The sequence below is a fragment of the Egretta garzetta genome, unplaced genomic scaffold (assembly GCF_000687185.1).
Source record: "Egretta garzetta isolate BGI_Z169 unplaced genomic scaffold, ASM68718v1 scaffold68, whole genome shotgun sequence".
Taxonomy (NCBI): Eukaryota; Metazoa; Chordata; class Aves; order Pelecaniformes; family Ardeidae; genus Egretta; species Egretta garzetta.
Window position 1 is genome coordinate 8,079,094 of NW_009260774.1, and position 17,943 is coordinate 8,097,036.

The window sequence follows — 17,943 nt, forward strand, 5'->3', positions numbered from 1 at the left end:
AGTCTGGATAACAGAAGTGCCAGGCACAAATGGGGTAACTTCCCTGCAGTGAGAAGGCAGTAGCAAGAGTGTGCAGCATCCCTTAGCCTTAGGTCTCTGTATTAGGATAGAAAAGCTCTCACTGGATGTGTCATTTTCTCCAGAAGAATGGTGGATGTTTACCTTAGACCAGGCACATCTAAGCACAGTATTGGAAAGTTCTTACTGAGCCAATTATGTGGATCAGACAAGGAATGGTGACACAGAGGATCAGAAAGCCACTCAGTAGTTCAATTCAAGGTCAAAGAAGAGGACTGTCTAGTCATATCACACTGTTACATATTCAGTTTAGTCGTATTACTATTTGAAGCAAGCTGTATGCTGTTCCTGCCTACCAAATCGTAAGCATCATAACCTCTGTAGGACTACATATGTTTGAATAAGATCTGGACACAAACTAAAGAAACAGACTCCAAATCAGAGTGCCCAAACTCTTAGGGATTCTTAAATGAAAAGTAGATTATAAACTCATTATTTATGTTCTCACTTGTTTAAGTACAAATGTATTTTGGCTATTGACTGTAACAATGTCCATCTATCAAATTTAATATATTCAAGACATGGAGAGTTTAGAGCTAGCCTATGTGAAGCAGTAAAGAGCACTGCATGTGCAGTGGTTAAACTCTGCATTTAAATAACTTCATTTTTTAAAGTGCTGAACATCTAAACTGACACAAAATATGCCCAATTAAGAGTTCCATAAAAGATTTATCATGTCATATAGAAAATTTTCTGGACTTATAACAAAAAACCTTCCAAGTGCAAAATTGAATCTATATTTGCCTTGCTAAACTGATTAAATATATCTAACAGTATAAAATATGAGTCCATTAGACTCTAGAGAACAGGGAGGTAAATACATCAAGTATTAGTAATGCAAACGTTTAACTGCAAGGTTTTGTCCATATAGATTCAAGATGAGCTGCAGAAAATGGACAGCGGTTGTACACAGAATGATTTTAAAAACACTATGGTGAGAATAAGCACAATTTACATGTTGCACAAAGGAAAAAAAACCAACCCAGTTAATAACTATATATATATATATATGTCCCTATTTGAAGGTGTGTTGAATTACACCAGACTTATTTTCCTGAAGCTGAAAAAGCCCAATGTAGCTATTTTTTAAGGGACAGCAAAAATTTCCTTTTCCTTAATATCTAATTAAAACAAACATCAGGAAGGAGCTGTCACGGTCATGATCTCCAAATTCTTGTCCCCTCCCCCCACCCCCCCATGACAGCACAGTGGTTGCTGGGGGTCTGTGGATTCCAGCAGGCTGTCACAGACATGAAAGATTGCCCCTGTTTTAGAAAAGACCATGTTACACATACAGTTTGGGTTTAATTTTATTTATTTATTTAAATTATTTTTCTTTTTTATTCCCAGAATAACTACTGATTTTTGAAGCAATACACTTTTTGAAAAACTTAGCAGAGTTTTTCTGGATGGATTAAATACTGACATTTCTCAGAGAATGGTGCGAACTAGCCTGATTACTGAAGATTCAAGTAGTCTGGATTGGAGCACTTGCGGCCATTGGTAGCTTCAGGGGTAACAAGATGTACTACAGTTGCACACATTGAAGTTTTTCTTTGTAAAACTTAAAATTATTTCTTTAGAAATTTGGCAATAAGTGTCTTTTCAGTCACAGGATGATTTATGTGTCATGTTTACTTATTGGACTGTGGTATTACACAGTTTCCTCATCTGAGCAGCCTGACTGAAGTCCCCAGGTGTGAGGAAGGAGACTTACAGCTATGTTTGCTGGTTATATTACATTAGTTTTTTCACATGCAGTTTTCATTAGATCATTACTATGTCAGATTAGGAATAGAAACTGAGGGAATTATGCAGGTGAGACTGGAGGAACACAGGACTGCCATTGCTGATGCTGACGTACAGAAAGAAGAGCCTGGTATGGCCACAGTTAAGAGGAAAACACTTCCATTTCTTGTGTTGGCTTTGCACAAAGTCATTACAGCATTCTTGTTTTACAAATAGAGTCCGTGAAACAGTTGAAAGCAAAGCACCGTTCCAGTGATGTTTCTTTGTTCATAAGACCTATTGACAGGCTCATACCAACTGCAGGGAGGGACACCCCAACTAGAGTGTGACCCGTTACAGACCCTGTGCCACAGAGGAAGGGATCACTGACACCAGATGGCAGTGCGGGTGCGCACTTGCCAGCCTTCAACCTGCTCCTCAACCTATTCCTTCCAACCAGTTTGTCTGAGGGTACTATTTGGCATACTTATAGTATAAGCCTTTAGCTAAAAATGTGCACATTCATACATCTCTACATACAGAATTCCTTACATTTCCTAGAACAACTTCTTGCAGCTCCATTTCCAATCTGTAACATGGCATTGTGGAGCACTGCACAAGTGAAATTTACAAGGAATAAAGGTAAATTTTACCTTTTTTGGATGTGATGCCAGTCATCTTTTGAAAAATAGTCTCAGAACTTCCCACAGTGAGACACCTGATGATCTTGAAGATCATTTCAGGCAGAGTATTCACCATTACTCAACACTAAGACTCTGATATTGAAACAAAGGCTTCAGCTCATAATTCAATTCTGAAGTCACAGCTTTGCTTGAAGATTTTATGCCCTCATTATTCAGGCACAATTAAGTATCTATCAGGATGGTATAAATGTAATTTGTTTCATAAAGCTGACATTAAACAGTTAAATGTAATAATTAATAAACATGCCTGAATTATAAATCTTTTCCTTTCTCAGTGAGATGTGTTGTTTGCCTCAGTCTCTTCAGAGAGATCTGTTCAGATCCCAGATTCCTAAATATGCTTGCCATCACACATACATGTGCAGCTTTATATAGTAATATGAAACCATGAATCTTTAGACTTCTTAAAATGATGCAGCAATGAAAAGATAGTGAGCTAAAAAATTCAATGACATACCTTTACAGTGTGAAGAATATTTTCTTTATAGTATCTGCAAAGGTGTGAAATCTGTGTAAAGGCCAAGACTGCTTTTCACACGATAATGTCATTGGCTCTCTTGCAGAATTTGCAACACTCAGAAGAATTTTAAAAATTGTTGTTTTAAAAAGCAAATCCTGAATGACCTTCCAGTAAGAGTCTGTTCTTAATAAGCCAAGTCCTTGAAACCAAAAAATGAAATTAATATTTAAATTGAAAACTGTTAAATTTTTTTAAATGTCTTTCAATTATGATGTCAATGTAGCTGTTCCCAAGAGGAAAAAATGAGACAAAGCAAGATTTTTTTCCTTATTTTCCTCTTTTTTTCAGAGGAAAAGGCTTTTTGCCAGCCCTGTAATAATTTCTCCAGGCTATATACATGCATATTCACTGTGGTAAACCATTTAATATTCAATCCACTCTAATTCTTCACTTACTGACAATACTAGGGATTTGTGCTTTTTCCTGTTTTCAGAAATTATTGCTTACTGTTCCTGATCTGTTTCCTCCTCAAAGCGATACATAAAAAGGCCCTGTGGTGTTCCTTTACCCTTAAGTATGCTAACTCAAGTTAATGACTTAGCCTTACCTAACCAACACAGTGAATCCATTTGTATCTACCGTTGTACAGAGATGTAGCAACACAATCATCTTTGTATTATATTCTGGTCTGCTTGAGTGCTGTGCCCCAACAGCTCAAGGAAAGTTGCTTATTTGCAGAGGAACTGATGGCTGTCAGAAATGGCAACTGCATTGTTTTTATACTATAGTATTTCCAAATCAGGCACATAGCTTTGCCTGTCACTGCTGAGTCTGTATTCCAGGAAGTACAGTAGAGCAGATCCACTACCACATTCATTATATCATCAAAATCCATAGATAACACACAGAAAAACCCATGATGAGATTATTAAACCCTGTGGACTTTGTTGCAACCTCTGATTTTACTAAGACACTCAGAAGTAAGTACTTCATTCCTCAGCCTTGTGACATACCATTCCACCATTGTCTAACTGAGTTGCTTTACTTGCAGTGCTTGATGTTTGTCTAATTTGTTTTTCAGCTTTCCTTTTTGGAAGGCTGCACATCATGCCTAAAGGATTACATTCAGACCTCTTTACAAACTGACAAAGGAAATACTTTCAGGAAAAAAAAAGGAAAAAAAAAAAAAGAATAGAAAAGAAAAGGAAAAAAAAAGGAATTTTGGTACATGGTTATTACTAAATTTTGCATGTCTCCTGGTTTTCTTATACAAGATGAAAAAATCAAACCCTAGGCTGTGATATACATTTCAGCTACAGCTGGTAGCGAACTGGAAAATTATAATGGATAGGCTATTTCATGCGGCTCAGATAGACTCCCAGCAAAATGCACTGTCTGTCTTACTGAAAGCCTGAAAGTATGTATAAAATGTTTAAGGCTGACAGGCAGGATGTTTGCTGTCATTGGCAGCAGGGAAGTAAAAACTGGTCTGAGGGAAAGGAAGGTTTAACTCAGAATGAGGCAAACAAATCCAGAAGGTAGAGCTCAAGTTTTAAGTTGGCCACAAGTACATTTTTTGGATGACTTATCAATGTGTAGCTCCACATGCTCAAAATAACTGGTTTAAAGATTATCATGCCTTCTGAAGTTTATATTTGAGATACAGAAAATTAAAAAAGAGGTATACAAATAAGACTTAAAATTAATACTGATGAAAGGATGGGCAAAAGATGTGGGTTTTAAAAAAGGACTTGAAAGACATATAGATCTTTGATCCACAGAAAATGAGAGTTTATTTCAAACACTGGCATAGAATAGAGGTGTATACAGACCCCAACAGTTTGGGAAAAGGGATGAGAGTTTTGGACGAAACAGATGCTTCAGCCGAGGCAAGTTACCAAATAATACAGAAAAGTAAAGAGCTTAAATTCAGTGTGGGTATTGGAGGATGAAGTGTCTTTCCTGTCTGACAGCTTCAGAGTGACATAAAATGGAGCCACAAAACTTAGTTTGGCTGTAGCACTCTGAGCAAAATGTAACGTATTTCTTCTGGCATGGAGGAGTCAAGTCTAATCAAGGGGAAGAGATGACTAAGAAGTGTGAAGACGTATTGACTCAGATGGTAAAGCACTATCTAATCCATCACTGGATAGATGGCAGTGTGTACCACTGGATATATTTTGTCAAGTATGTTGTAGTGTAAAAGATGGGGTTTAGAAAAATAGTGTAGACAATGAGTTAATGGGATGTGGAAAGAGCCTGGAAGGCAAGAAAAAATGACAAAGAATTCTGTAACAGTCCTCAAGTTCTGCTCCACAGAGACAAAGCAGAGGGGAAAATAAAACAGCATGGGCATGAAGAGGGAAGAGACAGCTCACTGTAACAGCCAGAGAGAATGACATTAGAAACTTTTAGAAATACAGGAGTGGGGGGTTAGGCTGCATCAGAAATCCAGGCAGGGATGCTTGAGCATTGAAAATTGCACTGGGCACTGTTCAGAGGAAAGCATTTATGGGAAGATGAGGATAGGGATTGAGTTAAATAGTTATTCAATAGCCTTTATCCATTGACTCATTAATGAACGAAAGGAAGACTTGGATACAAGCACTAATAAATTCAACAGCAAGCTAAAACTTTTATGGACCATTATCATACAGTACATTTCTATAGTATGTGAGTACAGGGATTATCACATACTACGGGCTGTCAGGCAAATCAAATTCCTTGAGTCTATTAAGCACCAAATTGAATAAACCAGAGGGATGTGGTGGATTGAAGCACAGACTCTGATCGAGGGTGAATCAAAGACCTTTATTACATGATTACATATTGTTATAGGCTCTCGTTACACAGTCCACATGTTTCATACAGCTCCTTGATTGGTCAAAATGTGTTGTCCACGTGCTTCTCCCGTTAATTGGATTTGTCCTTATGTTTTACAAGCCTGCACTTCCTCTACTAGCTAATGGTCAGCTTTATTTACTTCCCTAATCTTTAATTACTCTTACTTCAGACATACCATCTCCAGGATTCTAGGGCAAGAACTGCTTGAATCCTGTTAACTCTTCACATCCCTTGCTGTCCTGGTCCTCCTCAGAGGGACATCCTGGTCTGAAGACAATCCTGCAGATCTCAGTCCCCTGACCCAAAGAACAGACTCTATGAGCTTAATTGCTCTGCAACACATATTCTGTGGTAACTTTTGCCTCAAGGTCCTATAGTCTCTTACTCAAGGTGTATAACTAAGAGCTTGTCCTGCATCATAATCAAGTACCCTGGGCATCACTGTTGTAATGGAATTGCACAGAGATGTAGACAATCTTATTTTGGTGGTGAAAAGAAAATCAGAGTAAGTATTTGACCAAAACCAACTAGGCTTAGTGAGAAAAGTTTCATCTGGCCCTGGCTAAGTCTGGTCGTGATTTTCTCTACAGCACATCTTGTAGCCTCATCTAACAGAAACATGAGTAGCTTTGTCACAGTACCACAGAATGGTTGAGGTTGGAAGGGACCACTGGAAGTCATCTGGTCCAACCCCTCTGTTCAAGTAGAGCCACCTGGAGCTGGGTGCCCAGGACCATGTCCAGGCAGCTTTTGAATATCTCCAACTGTGACAATGCTCCATCACCTTCACAGCAAAAAAGTGTTTCCTCATGTTTAGAGGGAACCTAGTGTGTTTCAGTTTGTGCCCATTGCTTCTGGTCCTGTCACTGGACACCACTAAAAATAGCCTTGCTCTGTCTTCTTTGCACTCTCCCTTCAGGTATATATGTACCCTGATGAGATTACCATGGAGCCTTCTCTTCTCCAGGCTAAACAGTCCCAGCTCTCTCAGCTTTTCCTCATTGGAAAGATGCTCCAGTCCCTTAATCATCCTTCTGGCCCTTCATTGGACTCCTGTCAGCATATCCATGTCTCTGTTTTACTGGGGAGCATGGAACTGGACTCAATACTCCAGGTGTGGTCTCACCAGTGCTGAACAGAGGAGAAGGATCACCATCCTTGACTTTCTGGCAATGTTTTGTGTAATGCAGCCAATAATACCATTCACCTTCTTTGTTGCAAGGGCACATTGCTGTCTTTTCTTCAACTTCATCTCCACCACACACCTCTGCTAAGGTCAAAAAGCAGTAAATTCTTATTGGGTGACTGCCAAATATTTTTTTTTTTTTACAAATAATATTTCTGGGTCCTTTATCCTCTAGTTAGGCTAGGTTTAAGTATTTCAGAAGAGGAAAAAAAAAACATTTAGAAATGTGACTAACTGCTACAAAGCAACTCCCAAACTCATGAGATTCTGCCATATAATTGATTATCTGCACAAAGTCATGTGTCTGTGAAGTTCATGGTACCCCTGGGAAATAATGTAAAATAGATTAGGAGAGTAAATGCAAGAAAATTGATCTTCACTGGCCATATTACTAATCTTTTTCTAAGATAAGTGTTTCATTAAGACTTTCCACTGAGCACCCAGGCAGCAGCTTCCTGATCAATAAAATAACTCATTCTATAGAGAAGGCTTAGAAAACGATGTATGGGTGTGTGGGACCAACATCTGGCTTATTCTTTTTTTAAAAAAAACCCAACAAACTGCAGTAAGTTTTGATAAATAATCATTTAAAAATTGAAAACAATTCTTTATAAAATACTACTTTTTTTAAAATGTTTTGTGTGCTGAACTTCATATATTGTCACACACAAAATATACTGCTATGATAATTTCTTTAAAGAAAAGCAATCCACTGTGGACAAGATATATCCAAAATTTGACATCTTTAGCTATGATACTGCACCCAGATTTACTAGCAGAAATCCAACTAATATCTCAGAAGATTTCAACCTTAAACATCAGATTTCCTGTAGACTTCACAGAAGTGGCTCTAGGCAGAGTGATAAGAGGCCTCAGATGAATAGCTACATGCACGTTGAGTTAACAGACATTTCAGAGCCATGAAAGGTGAGTAGCATGGGATCTTTGTGAGCACATGGACTTATCTAGAGATGCTTTCAGAGCGAAGGGCCATGATACAATGTATCTTTGTGACCTGTCAAGTAAAACTAGTTCAATTTGGGTAAGGAACATCTCTCCAAAGACTGCATACTTCTGCATGCATCTCTCTGTGGAAATCTCTCCTATCCAGTGAGCAGCTGGATCCTCATTTCATTAAACTGATGCACCATTTTTCAAAGGGGTGGTAGGGAAGAAGGAATTACTACTTCTGTCTTGTAGCAGATTAGTTTCCAATTTTTTTAGGAGATGGTTATCCCTTTTTGCTTCCAGCTTCAATTATGTATTTACTAACATTATGTTTGGTGGTATCTGTAAGGTTGTGCCAAAGATAATTTTGTAACCTAAGAACAAAACCCCAAAAAACTAAAAAAAAGCATCAAGAAAATTCCTGGATGATACGGCCAACCTGTCAGGTGTGGTGAATAGACATTCTTATCCTTAGAATATGACAAACATGATGATCAATAAAGGCTTAAATTACCTTTTCCACTATTCTGTAAGTCACTTATTATAAATAAACTCAAGTCATGGCAATAAAATATTATTTACTATGAAGCTTTCTAATGGCAAAAACTGTTTTTGAATTTTCTATTTGCCCCAATAAATAGTTAAATAAACAAAGCTTGGTAGCAGGGAGTCAATAAATCTTAAAAACCATAATTGATAATTTTCTCTTGAATGTTTTGATGTAGACTTCCAACCCACTTTTCTTCTGAAGAAACTGTAAAATATTGCTTCAGATTAGTGACAGAAAGCTTTCATTTTTTTGTGTCTTAAATCTTATCAATATCATAAAGTTATATTTAGTAAGTAAAATAGTTATTTCAGTTGAATGCAATACACAGAGAAGAAGGAACTTTCCTTAATATGGTCAAGAATAAGTTTGATAAGTCTGAATGTGTACTTTCATCATCTGTTTTTCTCATTTTTATAATATCAGTAACTACAGTATAGTTTGGGGAGGAAAGGGAATTTTAGAGTTTGGGGAAAAAATAAGCACAGCAAAAGAGCTGCTCACTAAAAAATTTACATTTCTTTGCAAGTAAAGTTCAAAAAAGACCAACTGCTAATTTAAACTTTTAGCTGGTCCTAGGTATTAGGAGTAAAGTGCAGCATTTTTACTGAGAAGAAAAACACCCAAAGTTTCCACAATACCTTAAATAAAAGAAAAATGAAAATAATAGATATAAAATCTCCATGACATGTTATTCTACATTTTATATAATTTCTGAGCTTTTCCCTCTTGTAGGTACACTAGCTCTCCTATTTTTAAATAGCTCCTGAATTCTAGAAATTGATTTTATGGTGAGTCTTACATGTTGGCATGCATAACACTTTGCTCAGAGTGATTTCTTTAGAGCATCTACCTTGCAATGTTATTGTGAATCACCTTTCGTAGAGGCTTCTCGCTGCTAGTGATATTACAGAAAGCTCAAAGAAACTAACAGTGTAACTCAGCAATGATATGAAACACTACTGCAAATGCTCCTAAAATCTCCAGTACCCTATGATTTTCTAATAAATTATTACGTAAATAGATTTAGTGACCCTCAATGACAAGAGAGATGGAATCTTTTCAAACAAGGCTCCCAGGAATGACTACAACAGAAGAGGACATAATAACTTTGTTGACTGATGCATGAAGTCCTAGTTCCTGAGGTGACACTTTCAGTTCACTCCTCCATTACTGAATTTTGGGATATATGTCTATTAGATGTATGCCCCATTGTTTGAGAACTCATTAGATTTGTTTTTCATTGCCTTCTTAGAATGACATTCACTTGAGCAAACACAGGCACCTGTGATGTGAACGTCTGAGCTAGTCACACTCAGGCTCCATTTATAGCCAATGCAGAAGGAAAAAGAAGTATATCTATACTGTGATTAATCTCACTGAAAAGTCACTGTCTAAAATATATTAATGAATTGTGCCCTAAAAATGCCCATTTCTCTTAATTGGCTACAAAACCAGCTTGAGATGGGTGACTCAGATACAGATGCCAAAAGGGAGGAATTCCATTCACATTTTCCCTTAGCAATTTCTTTGTCTCTTTTGCTGCCTTTTTAGGGACAGCACATAAACAGTAAGCCACTGTTGCTAGCTCCAAAGCATGTACCTACAACATGGACCTGCACCTTTCCTGAGCACAGAAATGTCCTAATTCTGACAATAACACAAGGTCAGATCCTAGATCATTCTCACCTATAACACTATGGTTGGCATATCTTGCATGCAGTAGACTGCTGCAAGTTATCTTCTGTTAAAAAACTTGAGTTTGGTTGTCTATCCCAAGACAGTTCCCTTTATGCATCCCATAAGCTAGTTCTCTGATTCCAGATATCAGTCTCTACTGATTCCCCCCAGCTTTATCCAGAACATAGTTCTGCTGCTGCTAGAGTTTCCATCCAATAGTTTCATTGCAGTAGAACACACATAGAACGGACTATTACCTGCATGACCCACAAGTAGGATCCTAATAGCTTTATTGCAGGATATTTGAAAGTTGAGATACCCATTAAAGAGCTTAACTCCACAGTGGACTCATGCCCTCAAGCTGTGTTAATGGAGGAAGTAACATATGGTCTGTCTGTATCTTTGACTCACCCACATCACCTGGCAAGATTAGAAACTCTGTTCATTCAATGCGTTCAAATGAAACATCTGATTTTAGGTGGAATAAATTCTCTGTACGGCAGGACAGTAAGGCAGAGAGCTGGTTCGTTTCAATGCAGTAACTGAACTGAGATTCTGATCTTGTCAGGTACTGTGGGTGGGTCAAAGATACATATAGATCTAGTTTCAGCCTAAAAGTAGGACATCTACTATACACAACTTTCACCCTAATTCTCTTAACTCCTCAAAGTAATATGATACCTTTTGTGCAGCCTTTGGTATTCACCAAAGAGCCTGGAAAATTAACATTTTTGACCACAATCTTGAGTCTCAGCTTCTTTTTCTAGAAGAAGCTTCAAGGTGTTATATTGGGGCAAGGATTTGCATACCCCAGCACTATGTGTGCCTGTATTGTCAACTGTAAGGTGATGTGTTTTGGCTCAAAGTTTTCTGGGGTTTTTTGGGGGTGGGGGTGGTTCATTCCCACTGAAGATGAAATGCTGGTTTTAGATTTACGTGTTCTTACCCGGGGTTAGGGAAGTTTTGGGTTCCTTCTTGCTAGCTTCTGGAATAAACTTTGGATAGTTCATATTGTTGTTAATGCTGGATGCCAGCTAACTCAAAAGAAACAATGCTTAAACAGGGAATAGTGTGATCTCTGATTTTCTCAGACCCCATCAAAGATACATGGCATTTTGAGGACTAGTTTTACTTTTATTAAAGGTACAGATATAGCAATCTGGTATCATCTTCTTGACCTAAATCTAAATAATTAAACTCTGTTGGAAACACTATATAAACACTCAAGGTGTATGTGCACGTTAGCTGGTAAAAATAGTTTCTATAAAGTTTATTAACATCTTACTGGCCTGCAAAAGTGAAAATGATCTGATTTCATTCTACCTTTCTCAGTGTTAGATTCCTATTTAGACTAGATTCTAATTTTTTTCTGTAGTCAACGAGCAGATATAGAAAATTCCAGATGGCAACATACCCTTCCTAAGCATTTAAAACAAGCAAGCTGAATTCAGCTATTCCCACTGAGAGAGCACAAGAGCAAGAGCAAGAACTTCAGTTTTTACATAGCTAAAATGAGGGGACATGAATATTGTCTACTTCAGTATTTGACAGCCAGTTCTATATCATCAGTAATGACTTCACCACCGCTTGGTAAAAAACTCGCAATGGGCCAAGGTCAACTGTATGAGGTTCAACAAGGCCAAGTGCCAGGTCCTGCACTTGGGTCACAACAACCCCATGCAACGCTACAGGCTTGGCGAAGAGTGGCTGGAAAGCTGCCTGGCGGAAAAGGACCTGGGAGTGTTGGTTGACAGCTGGCTGAATATGAGCCAGCAGTGTGCCCAGGTGGCCAAGAGGGCCAATGGCATGCTGGCTTGTATCAGGAATAGTGTGGCCAGCAGGAGTAGGGAAGTGATCATACCCCTATACTCAGTGCTGGTGAGGCTGCACCTTGAATACTGTGTTCAGTTTTGGGCCCCTCACTACAAGAAAGACGTTGCGTTGCTGGAACATGTCCAGAGGAGAGCCACAAAGCTGGTGAGGGGTCTGCACAAGTCTTACGAGGAGCGGCTGAGGGAACTGGGGTTGTTTAGTCTGGAGAAGAGGAGGCTGAGGGGAGACCTGATCGCCCTCTACAACTACCTGAAAGGAGGCTGTAGTGAGGGAGATGTCAGTAGAGATGTCAGTCTCTTCTCCCTGGTAATGGGTGGTAGGATGAGGGGAAATGGTCTGAAGTTGCTCCAGGGCAGGTTTAGGTGAGACATTAGGAAAAACTTCTTCACAGAAAGGGTTGTCAAGCATTGGAATGGGCTGCCCAGGGAAGTACTTGAGTCCCCGTCCCTGGAGGTATTTAAAAGATGGGTAGGTAAGGGGCTTAGGGACATGGTTTAGTGGTGGGATGGCAGTGCTAGGTTAACGGTTGGACTTGATAATCTTAAAGGTCTTTTCCAACCTAGACTATTCTATGATTCTATGATTCTATGAAAAAAAGAATGTACCATAGACTTCCAGTTGCTGGAGAACTCCAAACTTAACAATTGCTATGGTAAATACATGTAAAAAAGTTCTTGCAACATGCATAGAAAAAGGAGGAATTAACATTACTTCTTGGCTCTCTGGAGCTACAAAATTCTAAGCCAAACAAAAGAAAAAATGTTACTGAATATGAATAAAATTAATTCAGAAATGCTATTTTTACTTCTACACCTGCTTAGCAATTTGCATCTAAGCAAAGGCACAAAACCACTAACTCCTTAGACACACTTTTTCACCTCTTTTGTTAGTGCTGCTGTATCTTTTCAAAGATGTATCTATGTCAGTCTATATGCAAAAATCTAACCTCAAATGTAGAATATAACTGCAGGAAAATTGTTTTGTATATTGATTTATTGAGTGAATTTCTGTGACAATAAAGAGATTGAATGAAGCACTATGTTACAGAAGCATCGGTTTAGGCCACTGATACATTTGAGCCTTTGCAGAAAAAAGAATCTTTTTTTTTTTAATGGATTGGGGTCTACCCAATAAAGGAAAAAAGTACAACAAGCTGCAAAGAAAACTGAGGTCCTTGTAAACTCATTTTCTAGTAGATCTGAGTTCCTAATGCTAACCATGTACATCAAAGGAGGAACTTGGCATCTGTAGGGCATGAAATCCCAGGGAAAAAAATGAATTGCACCATCCACCATGTCCAAAAAAGTATGGGATAGCTTTATGGTTTTACTGACCTGTGAGGTTCTGTTGAGTATTTACCTTTATGGAAGTGAAGGAATCAAATCAGCCCAATTTATTTTTTTTTTTTTTTGGACAGTATACACAGCAGTGAGTGAAAATGTGAAAGGGACCAAATATGCTTTGGATTTGAACAGGTTATATGGATTCCATGGAATTCCAAAGAGGTCAAAGGAATTTGGAGAATTTTGATTTACACCAAAAAATTCCAATCCAAAATAAAAAAAAGAAACCCCTTATCAATCTTATTAAAGAAAATATGATAATAAGGTGAAAATGCTTATATTAGAGATTCTGTTGTTTTAGAAGATGAAGTGAGCTGTCTAATTCATTTCAGTGAGCTTAAAATCAAGTACTTAAAGGTTATCTTTTCTTTTCAAATTGAGGTTAATATAAGCAGATCATAGTTAAACATAGTTAAACAGAAGCCAATAAGATGAGAGTTACAGTATGATAGGTGGTATGAATTCCACATTTCTAATGTTAAAAAATGGAAAAAAATATCACACAATGGACTTTTGCATAATTTAACCACATAAGGATTTGAAAATGAAAAAAAATAAAAAAGAATGTTTCTTCACATACATGAGAGCTTAATTTCAAGATACTATTGTGTGTAAACAAAAGTATTTCCTGTTCCACTTTCTGGGAATTTTCATTTTCTAAAAGAAATCAAGAATTATTAGTTGTTCAAGATGTTATCTCAAGCCTGAATATTAGAAGAAAAAAAGGTGTATCTGGCCTTCGATATTATTTAATATTTTGAACAGGTAAAAGTATTTCTAAAGGAGTAAAACCAACCAGAATTTCTCTGGTATCTATACCCTGCATTTGCATATACCACATTCACAACACAATGTTTTCTGATTTTCTGTTTGTGGGCTTCAAAATACAAGGGTGAAAAGAACAAGTGATGAATATCCATGTTGATCTATTGTGGACCTTGTGTGATCTATTGTGTATGATCTATTGTGGACCTTATTGCTATCAGTCAATTGCTCTACAGGAAGTATTTCTTGAGCCTCAGAAAAGATCAAATATGTGGAATCACTGTGTTGATCTTTTTCCCAAACTTTCAATTCTACACAAAGGAGAAAGTGACCCATTGTGTTAAATCCACAGCTCAATTGTCTGCTGCTCCTTCCTCCTCATTCTCTTCCCTTGCTCCAGTGTGGGGTCCCACCTATAGGAGACAGTCTTTCATTAACTTCTCCTATGTGGCTCCTTCCCATGGGCTGCAGCTGTTCCAGCACTGCTCCAGCATGGGTTCCTTCCACGAAGTGCAGATCTTCAGGAATGGACTGCTCCAGCATGGGTCCCCCAATGGGGCCACAAGTCCTGCCAGAAAACCTGCTCCAGTGTGGGCTCTTCACAGGCTGCACTTCCTGTCAGGAACTTGCTCCAGCATGGGCTTTCCTTCACACAGCTTCTTTCATGGCTTATCCACGTGCTCCAGCATGCAGTCCTTTATGGGCTGCAGGGTGGATATCTGCTGCTCTGTAGACCTCCATGGGATGCAGAGGGACAACCAGTGTCACCATGGTCTCCATCATAGGCTTCAGGGGAATCTCCAGGAGTTGCCTGGAGCACCTCTTCCCCCTCCTCTTTCAAACTGTTGATGTGATCCAAAAGGTTTCCAGAAGCAGATGACAACTTGTCATTTTACCTGAAAAGTGTTTTCCAGAAAAGGAATTTTTCCATTGTTTCTGTTCTATTATTTTCAAGCTGTGGTTCCTGGGACCTGTTTGAAGACCACTGAGTTTTCAGCTGACATCTTTATATCTCATTTAGGACCACAGTATCTTAAAAGTTAACATCCATTTAGTGTGTAAAATGTAATACTGACTTTTTGCTATACCAGTAAGGCATTTTATAGAAACTACTGAATAGTAGTTGGAAGTAGCAGAGAATAATAATATCAAGGTAGTAGAGAATTTCAAAAGGGTTTTTATTCTTTTTTTTTTAATAATTTAGGTATTGAGTGAAACCCCCACTGAGCTATATTTACATTAAATTCACCAATTCACTAACACTTCTTTATGGTCCTAAGAATACCAGACTAGCAGATTATTGATAATCAATGCTCTTTTTCTTATGTTATTCTAGGACCAAAGACACATGTAAAAATTAATACAAATTTAGAAGAATTTGTTCAAAGGTTCTTCTAATCTAATTCTAGAGGCTGAACTTGTCATTCTCATCTGTAAAACACAAGAGCTGTTATTGTTTGCTGCTAGGATTTCAAATTGCTGATGAATTCTCCTCATGAGAGTCTTTAGCTCCTAAATCAGCAAAGGTCCAATGAATGTGCCAGGGACCTCAGCACTCTGCAATGAAAACGTGAGCTGTGTTCTGATAAAACCTAATTCTTTTGGAAACTAACTGTAAAATGACTCTGTGACAGTAATTCTGTATCATCCTCTGCACATCTGCCACCAAGAAAAGGAAAGATTAAAGCAATGTAGCCATTTCATCTCTCTTTGCCCTGTAGAGGTGTAGTGGTGTTCAGGCAGGTAAAAATATGGAATTAAGAGGGGTTTAACGCTTCTATTACTACTGGCAAATGCAACTTTTCTCTTTATCAGAGGGCACAGTTCAGGTGACATCTTGCATTTAGACTGACTGAATCCTAACCCTTTGACACATTATGTCAGTTTAAACTTGTCACTTTCTTTTCCAGGACATAATATCTTCTTTATTTGTAGAAGAACATCTTTTTAGGTTTATGCCACTTGATTTTAGTTGTCTTATTTAAACTAGCTGATTTAGCCTCCCTATACAGTCAATGAGTACTGACTAACAATTACCAAAGGTGATTCATTTAAATTGCCTTGATAGCAGTTTTAAAAGGGGAATGAATGCTCCTTCAAAGTGTGTTTCTCTTTATTTACTTACTATAGAAATAACCGATGTAACTAGATCCCTAACTTTTAGGTAAAGACAGCTGGAGTAAATGCCAGTCTGCTGCTAGTACTGTCAGCCAATAATCTATCAGCACGCAGTGTAGTCAACTGTATTTCCTAAAATGTTCTTAAAACTTTTCTTACATCAAAAGCCTATCTGAAAATCTAACTGTGGCAATATTTGTCTCTCAAATAACACTAAAAGAGGAAAAATCAGATGCATAGTAGTGTTTATTTCAGACATTTGAATATAAAATTTCTACTCCTGGCATCCCATTTCCAAAGGCTAACCTACTCCTTCTCAATTTTAGTGAGATGTAAGAGAACTGCTGCCAGCCCACCTTTAGCTAAAACTGATCAACAATTGAAAACCCACAAGCTTAATGAAAATCTGCAATTGACGTTTGCAATTGCAAATCTCCATTGATGTGGGCCCACATATCCTTGCGCTTCCAAGGCAGTGTGGAAAAAAAAAAACACATAAAACCCCCCAAACAACAAAAAAACCCTAGACCCCTGGAAGATATGTGAAAAAAAGCCAGCTAAACAGGAAAGTGTCCAATATTCCAGTGAACAGTCACTCAACGATTGGAAGAGGAAATGCACGTATGAGCACACAAAACTATCCGACTTCCAAAAGATATGCTTGTGTCAGGCAGGGCACAGCATGGTCTGAGCCAATGGTGTCTGTAGAGTTTCGGAGGAAGCACTACTAATGCATGGCTGAAAGCTTACTTAGAATCAAGCTCTGTCAGAATAGGCTTTTTAATTGGAGCTCCAGAGGCCATGGACATATCTTCGAACGCAGACACAATCTCCCTGGAAAAGGAAGTATTCACAGTATTGTTGATGATCAATATTTTTGTACTGTAAATATTTAGCAACCAAATTTTATAACTGGTTCTTGTGCGTGGGGATGAGGGAAGTGAGACTAACCACATCTACAAATGCAGCCAAGCAAGCACGCTGTGACTCACTGATTTGTATATTAGAAATATGTGACTCAGGCATATAATTGCAGTAAATTAGAGGAAAACAGCTGAATTGCCTGCAACTGGAAAAGCAGGCAGATATTGGGTTTATTCCATTCTAAGTTTACAGTTGTTAATTTTATATAAATCCTTAATGTAGAGAATAAGCAAGGCGGGAAAAGCCACAAAATTCTGGCTTTGTTAGTTGTCACTGTTTGATGGAAGTAGATATGATAGTGGGAGGGGCTTATGTCCTGGAACCTTCTTAGAAACCTTTGCTGGCAAAATTTTTGCATGTTTGTGGTTGGGGTATTTTTAATTTTTTACCATGGAATTTTGGATAAGGACATTTAAAGAAGAGCTGTGAGATGAAAAGGAAAATGCTGCAATTGCTTCTTGCTCTCCATGGTGACTTTCAGAGCATGAAATCAAAAGCCAGAATGCAGCTATAGTTTTAGGTCCCATCACAGAATCACAGAATCGCAAGGGTTGGAAGGGACCTTGGGAGATCACCTAGTCCAACCCTCCTGCTAAAGCAGGTTCTCCTGGAGCATTCTACACAGGACTTTTTCCAGGCGGGCTTTGAATATCTCCAGAGAAGGAGACTCCACAACCTCCCTGGGCAGCCTGTTCCAGTGCTCTGTCACCCTTAGAGTAAAGAAGTTTTTCCTCATATTCAACTGAAACCTCTTATGTTTCAGTTTGCACCCGTTGCCCCTAGTC